The sequence below is a fragment of the Oncorhynchus keta genome, chromosome 10 (assembly GCF_023373465.1).
Source record: "Oncorhynchus keta strain PuntledgeMale-10-30-2019 chromosome 10, Oket_V2, whole genome shotgun sequence".
NCBI lineage: Eukaryota > Metazoa > Chordata > Actinopteri > Salmoniformes > Salmonidae > Oncorhynchus > Oncorhynchus keta.
This window is the reverse complement of record NC_068430.1, coordinates 52,425,048-52,438,820: the sequence shown is the minus strand read 5'-3', so window position 1 is coordinate 52,438,820 and position 13,773 is coordinate 52,425,048. Positions and strand designations below refer to the sequence as shown.

At 41.7% G+C, this 13,773-nt stretch overlaps 1 protein-coding gene across 1 annotated transcript in view; it reads right to left on the bottom strand.

Moving 5' to 3' along the window:
- LOC118388941 (eyes absent homolog 2) overlaps positions 1-12,483 on the bottom strand; it is a 64,303-nt gene extending 51,820 nt beyond the window's left edge. The window contains exon 1 of the mRNA XM_052526058.1: positions 12,044-12,483. The gene's annotated coding sequence lies outside the window, so the exon portion shown is untranslated. The remainder of the gene's footprint in view (positions 1-12,043) is intronic.
- Between the last annotated feature and the right edge of the window lie 1,290 nt (positions 12,484-13,773).

Here is a 13,773-nt window from a genome sequence, read left to right as displayed (position 1 = left end):
AACTGCAGGTAGCTAACCAACCAGGTTCAATGTTAGTTAGCTAACACTACGCTATAACTAGCCAAGCAATGTCTCTGAGATATGAATAATAACATCATACACGTAGCGTTAGCTAGCGAGCCAGTCAGCTAATGTTAGCTCGCTAACAGTACACTTTAACTGGAAATTAAACCATGTTCTGTCAAAATGTGAAATGTGTAATATCTGAAAATGTAGCTAGCTCGACTATCTTACCCGTATACATCATGGATGGACGCGTCCAAATGGAGAGCAACGCTTATGCAGTTTTACTACGCAATACATTTTTTAAAAGCCGCGTTAGACAGGATTACGTAGACACACTGACCAGCTCAAATAGGCAGACCAATCCAAACACATCTCTCGGCATGTCCAGCCCACTCATTATCTCAGCCAATCATGGTCAGTGGGAAGTTTGCTGACTTTTTCTGTGGCTAAACCAACATGGCTCGTAATTTAACAATTTTATTAGTATTTACAAATGGCATACAAGTTTGTTATTAAAGCACATGAAAGTTCACATGTTCAAGAAGGCATTTCTGCTATAAGTCAAGGTGTATAAATACCTTGTTAAGGCACTGTAGGCCTTTCTAATCGACCTGGCCGGGGTATCCTGGAACGACATTGACCTTATCCTGTCAGTAGATGATGCCTGGCTATTCTTTAAAAGTGCCTTCCTCACCATCTTAAATAAGCATGCCCCATTCAAAAAATGTAGAACTAGGAATAGATATAGGCCTTGGTTCGCTCTAGACCTGTCTGTCCTTGACCAGCACAAAAACATCCTGTGGCGTTCTGCATTAGCATCGAATAGCCCCTGTGATATGCAACTTTTCAGGGAAGTTAGGAACAAATAAACACAGGCAGTTAGGAAAGCTAAGGCTAGCTTTTTCAAACAGAAATTTGCATCCTGTAGTACTAACTCAAAAAAGTTCTGGGACACTGTAAAGTCCATGGAGAATAAGAGCACCTCCTCCCAGCTGCCTACTGCTCTGAGGCTAGGAAACACTGTCACCACCGATAAATCCACTATAATTGAGAATTTCAATAAGCATTTCTCTACGGATGGACATGCTTTCCACCTGGCTACCCCTACACCGGTCAACTGCCTGGCACCCTCCACAACAACCCGCCAAAGCACCCACCATTTCTCCTTTACCCAAATCCAGATAGCTAATGTTCTGAAAGAGCTGCAAAACCTAGACCCCTACAAATCAGCCGGGTTACACAATTTGTTGTAACCCCTATTACTAGCCTGTTCAACCTCTCAACCTCTTGTATCGCCTGAGATTCCCAAAGATTGGAAAGCTGCCGAGGTCATCCCCCTCTTCAAAGGGAGTGACACTCTAGACCCAAACTGCTACAGACCTATATCTATCCTACCCTGTCTTTCTAAGGTATTTGAAAGCCAAGTTAACAAACAGATTACCGACCATTTCGAATCCCACCGTACATTCTCCGCTATGCAATCTGGTTTCAGAGCTGGTCATGGGTGCACCTCAGCCACGCTCAAGGTCCTAAACGACATCATACCTGCCATACATAAGATACATTGCTGTGCAGCCGTCTTCATCGACCTGGCCAAGGCTTTCGACTCTGTCAATCACCACATTCTTATTGGCAGACTCGACAGCCTTAGTTTCTCAAATGATTGCCTCGCCTGGTTTACCAACTACTTCTCTGATAGAGTTCAGTGTGTCAAATTGGAGGGCCTGTTGTCCGGACCTCTGGCAGTCTCTATGGGGTGCCACAGGGTTCAATCCTCGGGCTGACTCTCTTCTCTGTATACATCAATGATGTTGCTCTTGCTGCTGGTGATTCTCTGATACACCTCTACGCAGACGACACCATTCTGTATACTTCTGGCCCCTCTTTGGACACTGTATTAACTAACCTCCAGACGAGCTTCAATGCCATTACAACTCTCCTTCCGTGACCTCCAACTGCTCTTAAACGCAAGTAAAACTAAATGCATGCTATTCAACCGATCACTGCCTGCACCTGCTCGCCCGTCCAGCATCACTACTCTGGACGGCTCTGACTTAGAATACGTGGACAACTACAAATACCTAGGTGTCTGGTTAGACTGTAAACTCTCCTTCCAGACTCACATTAAGCATCTCCAATCCAAAATTAAATCTGGAATTGGCAACAAAGCATCCTTCATGCATGCTGCCAAACATACCCTCGTAAAACGGACCATTCTACCGATCCTCAACTTCGGTGATGTCATCTATAAAATAGCCTCCAACACTCTACTCAACAAACTGGATGGAGTCTATCACAGTGCCATCCGTTTTGTCACCAAAGTCCCATACACAACCCACCATTGCGACCTGTACTCTCTTGTTGGTTGGCCCTTGCTTCATACCCGTCGCCAAACCCACTGGCTACAGGTTATCTACAAGTCTCTGCTAAGTAAAGCCCCACCTTATCTCAGCTTACTGGTCACCATAGCAGCACCCACTCGTAGCACGCGCTCCAGCAGGTATATCTCATTGGTCACCCCCAAAGCCAATTCCTCCTTTGGTCGTCTTTCCTTCCAGTTCTCTGCTACCAATGACTGGAACGAACTGCAAAAATCTCAGAAGCTGGAGACTCATATCTCCCTCACTAGCTTTAAGCACCAGCTGTCAGAGCAGCTCACAGATGACTGCACCTGTACATAGCCCATCTGTAAACAGCCCATCTATCTACCTACCTCATCCCCATACTGTATTTATTAATTTATCTTGCTCCTTTGCACCACAGTATCTCTACTTGCACATTCATCTTCTGCACATCTACCATTCCAGTGTTTAATTGCTATATTGTAATTACTTTACCACCATGGCCTATTTATTGCCTTAACTCCCTTATCTTACCTCATTTGCACTCACTGTATATAGACTTTTTGTTTTCTTTTGTTCTACTGTATTATTGACTATGTTTTATTTATTCCATGTGTAACTCTGTGTTGTTGTATGTGTCGAATTGCTATACTTTATCTTGGCCAGGTCGCAGTTGCAAATGAGAACTTGTTCTCAACTAGCCTACCTGGTTTAAATAAAGGTGAAATATATATATATATTTTTAAATGTAGATATATATAGTAGACTGATGTCACTGGACAGGGAAGCCGCAAGGCTGGATAGACACAGTATATACTGTAAGAAAGGTGACACTTTAGTTTACAACTCCATTTCACCTGGTATCTTCTCGGTATTTTCGGGAGAAAGTATTTGGTAACTATGAGTACTTTTTGGTGCTTACTTCAAAAAAAAAGTATACGTTATTTGAGCCAAACTACTTGCACAAAATGATTCATATCATATCATAAAATTATTCGTGCTTGATTGTATTTAATCCTAAAACAGAGTAACCTAAATCATCATTGAGTCATTACCATTCTACTTTATCATTTCTCAGTAAACACCAGATAAACATTAGGGATAAAATAATAACCAGAAACAATGACTAGAAGCCTTAGCAGTGAATCATCATGCCCAAATCTGACCTCTTCCAGTCAGCTGATTCGTAAGGGTAAAAAGTAATCCTGCCACACAGTACAAGGAAAACACACTTGTTGACTCACGGTTGTACAAAGAGGATATAATACTAAGCAGTGCGCGCTACATAACAGACTGACCCTGCTAGTGGGGAATTGAACATGGGAAAGTAAACGGTGACAGCCCCGTCCAAGCCCCCTGACTTCCCCTCTCATCCCTGTGATGTGCAGGGTGCTTCCTGGTAGAGTCCAGAGGAGCCCAGCAGCGGAGCAAAAGGGCATGGGAACACGAGGAGATCTGGACAGTTCCAATTGAAACCGAAGATAAAACAAACCTCAACAGGGCCATGGCCCCATTGGCCTCGGTCGGCCTTGGCTCACCTTCCGACTTCATTTTTGCAAGAGCTGGCTTTTTTTTCACGGATATCGGGTTCTGGTGCATTGTATGACGTTTTGCATCATACATATATATCTATCTCTCTCTGACGTTTGGAATGACAATGGATGATATTTCTAAATTGTCCTTCGGGAATGGTTCATTGCCTGAATAAATGAAAGTGTGGTTACTTTTGTTTTAAAAATGTGTATGTACAGTGTATCCTAAGGTACTATACTAAACTATGCATCCAGTCTAGTCTGAAAAAATGTGTATGTCCTTTCGTGCATCCACGCATGGGTGGATTAGTGTGTGTGCACGTGTGCGCGTGTGTCTGTACGTGTGCACCAGTGTGATGGATGGCAGGCAAGTCGCACAATGGCAATGACCTCTAAATGAGCTGACCTCTCCCTGCAGCATAATGGCTCCATGTAACATGCATTACAAGGTGGAGAAGGTGACTGAATACCTCTTAATGACACCATATGGAACTCCACCTGGAACCCTAAATTCTGCCCCACTGACTGCCTGGGGGTACTGAATACACTGTCTCGCACAGACAGGCCCCCGCTCTCTCTTCAACAAAGGCCCCTGAACAAGACTTCAGTATTGTAGTCCTGCCATGGCTAAACAGACTCCATTCTGGACGTTAGTGCCATCTGCCAGTAATAACCTCTATGACCTTGTGTCTGCCCTTTGGCACAGAACTACAGAGCAATTAGATAGAAAAAACACTAAGAATAGTACAAAGAGATAAGCCTATCTGAAAATATGTACTGTAATAAGTGTGCATCCTCGAGGTAGTCTACAGTACATTAGGGAGTAATTGGGCATCAATACTTATTTTGACATTAACTAGAGAGGCGCGAACAAGCAATAAGGTAATGTTCAGCTGAGACAACATAATCACAGAGAGTTTACAAAGTGTACAGTCAAGTCACTGTATTGGGTATGCCATTGCTAAGGGAGTCATATAAACACAACACAAAACTGTTATACCCCAACAATCCTCTCAGGCTCTGCATAGCCAAACCACATACAGACTAGAGTAGAATAAGTAGAGTACAGTAGAACACGCTAGAATAGAATAGAACACAATAGAATAGAATATAATAGAACACAATAGAATAGAAAATTACCATTATTATTCACACAGGCAACTTTCCACATGGACACTCAAATGTAATTCTATATATTATACCCTAGGAACTGACACACACACACACACACACACACACACACACACACACACACACACACACACACACACACACACACACACACACACACACACACACACACACACACACACACACACACACACACACACACACACACACTGGGCCTGTCCCCACTCAGAGCACACAGGGCCTGCGGCTTCACCCCGTCTGCAGCCTTTGAACCGCATGGCTAGTAAATAAGGCTGCCTGCCACACTGTGTGTGTGTGTGTGTGTGTGTGTGTGTGTGTGTGTGTGTGTGTGTGTGTGTGTGTGTGTGTGTGTGTGTGTGTGAGTGTGTGTGTGTGTGTGTGTGTGTGTGTGTGTGTGTGTGTGTGTGTGTGTGTGTGTGTGTGTGTGTGTGTGTGTGTGTGTGTGTGTGTGTGTGTGTGTGTGTGCGTGCGTGTGTGCGTGTGTGCGTACTTGTGTGTGTGCATGCCAAGCATCTGTGTGTCTGAGGCTGTGAGCAGATGTGAGGGGCGATTAGAGTCCAGTAATGGGCTCCTGAGAGAGAAGACTCTTACACAGGGATGACCTCAGAGCCCAGGGATTTCATTAACACTAGAACACTGACCACACACAAACACACACACTAGAAGAGCCCCCCCTCCCATGTTGGCAGTAGGAGGAAGTAGCCCCTATACACTGATCTTGGGTCATTTTTGTGTATTCCCACTAATGGTTAATTTTAGGATTTTGGGAGGGAAAGCTTATCCTAGATCTGTACCTAGATATGTACCCTCGTTTCCCCAGTCCCAATCCCTGCTCCTAAAATTCAATTCAAATAACTTGAATCATCGTGAATGCTGTATATTTATTTAACTTTTTTTTTTGCCAGTTAAGTCAACGACAATTCATTGAAATTCTCTTTTAAGAGGTGAACAATCTTTTAAAAAGTTGATTCTGTCAAAAGTCAGATGGTCAGATAATCTTTGCTAATGTAATTAGCAAGTCTGCTATGAGACAACCAACGCTGTTGGTGTGGGGTAGGACAGTGTTGATGACAATAATGTTAATGGGATGTGTTGATTCATGTTGATTCATGTTTTCAGTGATTGAACCATATGATCAGGACAAGCAAATAAACACATATAGGCCACCTTTATGGCTCAAAATCATCTCCTGTTTTGGAAAACCTGCTGCATACGTCCACGGATACATCTGAGTGGAGCAAGGCAAGCCAAGTCAGGCGATGTGTGAGGTGAGAGAGTTTTAAGTTCATTTCCGAGCTTGAATTTGCCCCAGTAATGTACTGTCAAACTGACTAGGCCTATGCTGATAGTTGCAGGAAAGACAAAGATTCCTAAGCGGAAGAAACATCTAAATAAAAGCATACCAAATCATATGAAATGGCCAATAACACTGAAAGTATTCACCGAAAAAATCTTTTAAAAAGTTTAAATAATGAACCCAGGGATAAATGTGACAAACGGACCCAACTCAAACAAGCTGCTACTACGCTCCATTGTCCATCAAAAACAACAAATTAACCAATAAAATCCTATTTAAAATTCAAAAGAAAAGAGAAATTCCAATTAAGTGGCTTTGTGCTCATAAAAGGTCCCTCCCGCATACCTGTTGCCATTTGTGTGTGTGTGTGTGTGTGTTTCTGTGTGCGTGTGCACGTTTGTGTGTGTGTAACACTAGCTGAGAGACTTGGTGGCCTTTTCCTTTCCACATGGTGGACTCTAACCAACAAGCCTGCTTTTATGCCAGCTGCACGGGGGTCTGCGCCCCCCTATCCCGCGTAATCGAGCCGCCTTTCATTCAATCAAGCTACCATGGATCTCTCTCCCTCTTTTATCTGTCTCATTCCCTCTCTCTCTCTTTGTTTGTCCTTCTACCCCCCCGCTCTCTTGCTATCTATCCACCCCTAATATACCCCGTCCTAATACATCCCCTTCCACCTCCACCACTACCACCTCCTATCCCCCCCACCATCTCTTGCCCAGAATCAGTGCCCCGGAACAAGGGTCAGGGAGAGGGACAGCTGGCAGCCCTACCGGACGCCCCCTTAAAAACGAGGTGTGGGCCAGAGCGGTGGGTGACCCCAGTCAGATGGTGGTCTGCTCTCAGGTAAAACATCTGGTTTACTGATGGGAGAGGGGGGTAGGCACACACACACGCGCAGGCACACGCACACACAGTCAGGCATACATGCATGCAAAAAGCAGGGAGGCATGCAGGCACCTAGGAACACACACACAGACACACACACAGACTGAGCAGGCCTCTTTATTAGTCATTTGGACAAAAAGCGCTGCCCTCCACCCTTTCCCCTCTGTCTACACAGCCAATGACAACGCCCGCCCTAGTTGCCAGCAGCTGTCCAGAGCTCACCAGCACACACACAAACACACACACACTGGAGCAAAGCATACAGGCATTACCCAAAGACGTGGCAACATTAGCTAGTGCCTGGCTGAATGATTTACCTGTAGTTTACTTGACGTGACAGAACTTGCCATTCCACCACATTAGGAGTAACAGCTAAATTACTCTCTGTAGGGGAAACTCATCCATTTAAACTTAAGATCTGAATGTGTTTTTCCCATGGTAAACAGCCCAGCGCAACTGAATGTAATAACACAGGTGTCAATGATACAGCTACTCTATAAAAACGAATCATGTATGATGTCTGTTAGCTGGGTCAGAATTCCCGATACAGAGCAGAATATGTGAATATCCTCAAATCTGGAGCTAGGCTCTAGTGGTAATTGTGAAAGAGTAAACCAACAGGTGTGAACAGGTTGAACACAACAGCATGCTGTGTGTGTGTTTGTGTTTGCATGTGTGTGTGTCCTCTTTCCTGGTCTGTCAGAGTTAGAATGTGAAGGCCTCCCAAGGTGTATTTAGAGGAATTGTGTGTGTGTGTGTGTGTGTGTTCCTTATGTGTGTGGGTGTGATGCGTGCGTGTGTGTGCTTGTTGTGGGTGTGTGTGTGTGTGTGTGTTTCTGCACGCATATATGTGTGTGTGGGGAGGGGGGGTAATATGGAAGCTTCTCCACAAACTGCTCAAGCAGAGCCAATGAGACCCACCCTCTCCTTCAAATCTCCCTTCCTCATTTCCCCACATTCACTCAGTGTTCCCTCCTCACACTCCCCATATTCATCCAACACAATAGCTCCATTGCTTGTGGTAATCAAGGATTACTGTGAACCTGTATTGCATTCGCCTCTCTCTCTAAAGCCTTAAATGAAATGGTCATTGTAGGGGTTATTGGGTAAATGGTCACAGCAAAGAGACAGTGAGACACGGAGGTATGAGGTTTTTATGAGACACTATATTATGAGATTATTATGAGACACTAAAAGGGTTGATTTGTGATAAGTGATATGATAAGTCTTATAATGCATTATTTCTGCATCATCAGGCAAAATATAATTGCAAGCTTTAAGTAAAGTGTTACTAAGGTTTTAACTCAACAGATGGAAGTTAGGTTCTGTTTTTTTAAAGGAGAAAAATCATTTGATTGTACAATTAGAATAGGAATAGTTCTATTTAAAACCCAAGAAACAATTTCCTTCAAATGTTTTATTTCAAACGCTGTTCTTGTTCTAATTATTCATTGTGAAATCTAAAATCATAGTTCCACAGACGGACGTTGTGGTCCGAGTTCTTTGGTTGCAGCCTATGGACCGAAGGCTTAAATCCAGAGGCGTATTGTTGATGGAAAGTTTACACACAGTTCAGTTCAATGCTTTGACTGAGTTGCATTAAACCTGCCTCGTGATTTAAAATGTGTTTTTAGAGGAAATAAATTGATAAGTGAATGTGACCAAAACAGCTGTATGTTACATTTAGCTTGCTGCTTTTATGGCCATTAGCTGTCCCCCAGTGAACAGAATATAAATACATTATGAACTACTAAATAAATATTAAGACATCTGGGTTGAGGGTTAACAACCAAAACAGTGAGATGCTGCTGTAATTTCAATAATTTGATTATTGAGAACCCTATTGAAACAGTGTCAAATGCTTTGGATTTGATGAACAGTGAATAGAAGAGAATACTATATTCTAGTTGACAGATTGATTTTGCAAATAAAGTGCAGTTCACGAGTCCCTTTGAAAACACAATCTTTTGACTTATTCAGTATATCTGCATGTGCTGCTTTGGTGCACACACTTAGGACAGTCCCAAGCCATTGCATTTATCCCGAGTGGAACAATTGCATTTATCCCGAGTGGCTCTATTGCACAGAGGATTGGTTGACCATACAGGGTGTTTCCCAGAATTCAAGGCCCCTGACTCCCAGTGAGAGACAAACGTGCTAGCTGTGAAATAATGAAATTAGTGGAGATAAAGTCAGGAAGAGCAGAGCTTCCTATGAAAATATGTATAATTCCACAAACTTTTGGCTCCAGAGGAGTTTTGAATTAATTTGTGTTTTCTTAAGAGGGGGTGCCTCGCGGTACAGGATGGGGAATTCTCCTCGATCCAGGTCTTTGGGCTCCTGCTTATTCACTATTTCTTAGACTCAAGTAATAGGAACCATGAAGGGAGAGGGTCCTGCGAAGCAGAAGGCCGTTCCAAAAATGGGGCCTAATATCATTAGGATACGAAACAGAGTGTTAAATCAAACACACCCCAGTACACACTGCCTTCGGTATGTGGTCCACTTTTTTTATTTTCCCAGATGTTGTTTGTGTGGGTAGAAATTCAGATATGGAGCAAGTACCTGATCATTTATATTCAGTTGTATTTATTACATTCAGCATTGATACAAAAAAATGTACTGGTTGAGCTGATATTTGCTCCACAAGTATATTTCAGATAAGCAATTGACTTGGACGAGAGCTGATAAGTCAAAGACTTTTTTTATAAAATTGGGGAAAACAGTTGATATGAGGCTTATTTTACTAGATTTACTACTTGGTTGTTTGCTGAAATACAAAATGGTGGGGTGTCGTCTTTCTGCCCATTCAGTTACATGAAAAATGTCAAATTTGCTCAAAACTTTGTAATCGGTTAGATACAAAACTAATACTCTTCCTGGATCTACACCACATGCATATATATGAATTAGGGCATAATTGAGTACAATTTCAGCCAAAGCAACTGAATAATTGTATCTTCAGTTAACTGATTAAGTTAAGTAGGCCTACTAGTGCGAAGCACTAGATTATATTCATTTCAATAAAATAAGGGTATTGTAATAGCGTTCTTATATTTCTGATGGAAAGGTATGCACATTTGATCACCTCAACAAGTCAAGTAAATGTAATATCCATATTCAAGCAATGACTGAACATTTGCCACATATGCACTATTATGTGTGGATCAAGATGTCAATGGAACCATTGTCTGCATTTCTCAGACACCGAATAATGGTTTTGTTATTTTTGTGCTGAGAGCAAGAAGGAGAGATCCAGACATGGCTACTTCTGACTGATGCTCTCATGATCTAGGAGTGCTTAAAGGTATTTGGAATGGCTACCAAAACACAGGAGGTGATTTTAGATTGGAGCTATGAAGGGGTCCTTGAGAAATATGAATACCCGTCTTTGAAAAATGCTTAGCGTGGTTCCCTTAAATGACTTAATTAGGTTCCTGGCAAGGGAAGGGCCTCCGTTATTTAGGTGTAATCTTCAGTACTTAGGCCAAGAACAAGTGTTGAAAAGATTCAACTGCCACTAAGGAAAACAAAGAACTTTAACGAAAAGTAGGACAGAATGGTAAACTCCCCCAACATTCCCCGTAGTACACAGACAGACACTTTACTCAAACTCAAACACACACACAGAAAAAAACACACACACAAAAAACTACGCGATTTAGAATAACTGTGAAATTAACTGTGAAATGTATATTTTTCTAAATTTACAAGGCAGTAACTGGACAACTCACACCAAGTTATGTTGCCTTAAACTGTAATTGCTGCCATAGATTAAAAAGGCAATGTTCGGTAATAGATTATGGGTGCATGTAAAAGTTGGATTCCATGGAAACTTAACTATAGCCTATAATATAATGTACAATGGCGCAATGGGTAATGTATGCATAGAAGTATATTGATCACAACTCATAGAGCATAGCTATGTTTTTTTATTATAATATTTGGCTGTCAAGTAACGTTAGGCCTTAACCTGCAGTGCAATATATTTCAGTTTTAAATGAGGAAAATATAGATAGATGGCTGTACATAGGCTACTCATTGGAAATAGGATTGAAATGTCTTTGAAATCGTCTGATGGGCTACTTCATTAAATGCATAGTAATTTGCTTTAATTCCATTCCAATTTAACTAGAGTAAATACAAATACAAACATGTAAGAGAAAGGAAAATGCTGATAAGAAAGAACAGTCACTGTCTCATATACTGTAGCCACATTTATAGGCCGTGAATTTGTTAGGTTTTCAAGCGGGTAAACGTGTAGGCTACTGGCGCTTGAGCTATAAAGTCAAATGGGTATTGGCGATAATTATTAAAGAATGATTCAAAACTGCTGTACATTTTTACCAATAATGTTCCAAATGAAAATGTGTGGCTACTGAATCAGGATACAGGTGGCTTACGTGGTCGTCAGTTGATGCGGCTAGGACATGAATTGTCATCAACTCAATTGCAAAGAATTGCTGATTGGAGTTGGTTTAAAAATACAATAGGCACAAGCGCAACCCATATTATCGTTACATTATGTAATATACTAATGTTGATATGGCATTGCCTCGCTCTAGTAAAGTATTGTTTGTATAGTTTATTATAGAGTACTGTGACAACAACAAAAACAATACAGGCCTACTTTAAGTTCAATTGAAACTTGTTCTGTAGCATTGTGGCCTGACCTATAGGCCTACAGATAATTCTAGCGCTCATTAAAATCGTTTAATTCCACACATAATGATCACATGCTATAACACTTTTTCTTTGGAGGCAATAAGACTTTTGAAAAGCAGCATGACATGATACATTCAATCATATACTATTAATCCACTTACCATGATTTGTGTCTAGGTCAGGAAAAATAAAATGCCGGTATTTTTTTCAACAGTGTCGTCTCTCCATATCACGTAGTATGTTCAACACTCTAGAGCAAAACGTCTTCCACAGATGAAACTGGAACGCTCAATGGTCAACCTGAAGTCACAGCACGTCCTTTCTCACTGTCTATGCATATATCTTCTTCAAAGTGATGACTGTAGATTTTAGAATTGTATGCGCACTTCGTTTGGACCTCTTGAATCGTTCGTGTATGGTCGAATAACCCGAAATGGCAGCTCTCAACCAAATCTAAGGGTACGTTTTCATCCAAAACATTGCGCCGTTTCTCGATTAGTGTCATATACACCTTCTGGAGCGTGTTTTCTTTGACGCTGGTAGGGAAGTGATGTTATGCAAATAGAAAAATCTTGGTTCCTCCTCCTGAGGGTGTTCTCAATACCCACGAGCCGAGTGCTGTACAATGTATTTGTGTGTGTGTGTGTTTGTGATCCCTGCGCGCGACCGTGCGTGTGCCATTACGCAGGAGTTGCTTTCAATTGGCTCTATTTATTCTTCAGTTAACAAAATTGCTCAAGCAGAGTTGAGCTCTTCCTTTATCTCTTTATCTCACATTTACATCTTTGTTTGGTCAAGAGTGCCTCTCTCGACTGTTGTTTACACAAAGACAACTGTTGTTTACACACAAAAGAGAAGAAGAGCTCACTAGCTAAGGGCTTCTCTCTGAAAGTCTGTGATGGTGTTGACAGGAGGCTACTTCAGATGTGTGGATGGATCATTCAATTCTAATGACCCAAGGCTATTGGCTGGTTTCTATAGGTCGTTAATGTGTGTACATTATGAGATCTTCTAGGCTTCTATTTTTAAAGTAACACTTATAACCTGCTTATATAAAGTAACGATTTGATATATGAAGCAGGCTTTACAAAATGGTCAAAGAATCCAGCCACCCAAGTCATAGACTGTTCTCCCTGCTACCGCAAATCATTCGGTAATGATGAACCAAGTCTGGAACCAAAAGGATCCTGAACAGCTTCTACCCCTATGCCATAAGACTAACGAAATAGCTGCATTGACCCCTTTTGGTCTAATTTTCACATATGCTGTTGTTACTGTTTACTATCTGTCACTTTATACCTAGTTATATGTACATACAGTTGAAGTCGGAAGTTTACATACACTTAGGTTGGAGACTTTAAAACTCGTTTTTCAACCACTCCACAGATTTCTTGTTAACAAACTATAATTTTGGCAAGTTGGTTAGGACATCTACTTGGTGCATGACACAAGTACTTTTTCCAACAATTGTTTACAGACAGATTATTTCACTTATTTAAGTTTCACTGTATCACGATTCCAGTGGGTCAGAAGTTTACATACACTAAGTTGACTGTGAATTTAAACGGCTTGGAAAATACCAGAAAATGATGTCATGGCATTAGAAGCTTCTGATAGGCAAACTGACATCATTTGAGTCAATTGGAGGTGTACCTGTGGATGTATTTCAAGGCCTACCTTCAAACTCAGTGCCTCTTTGCTTGACATCATGGGAAAATCAAAAGAAATCAGCCAAGACCTCAGAAAAAAAATTGTAGACTTCCACAAGTCTGGTTCATCCTTGGGAGCAATTTCCAAATGCCTGAAGGTACCACGCTCATCTGTACAAACAATCTGTACAGCAAGTATAAATACAATGGGACAACACAGCCGTCATACCGCTCAGGAAGGA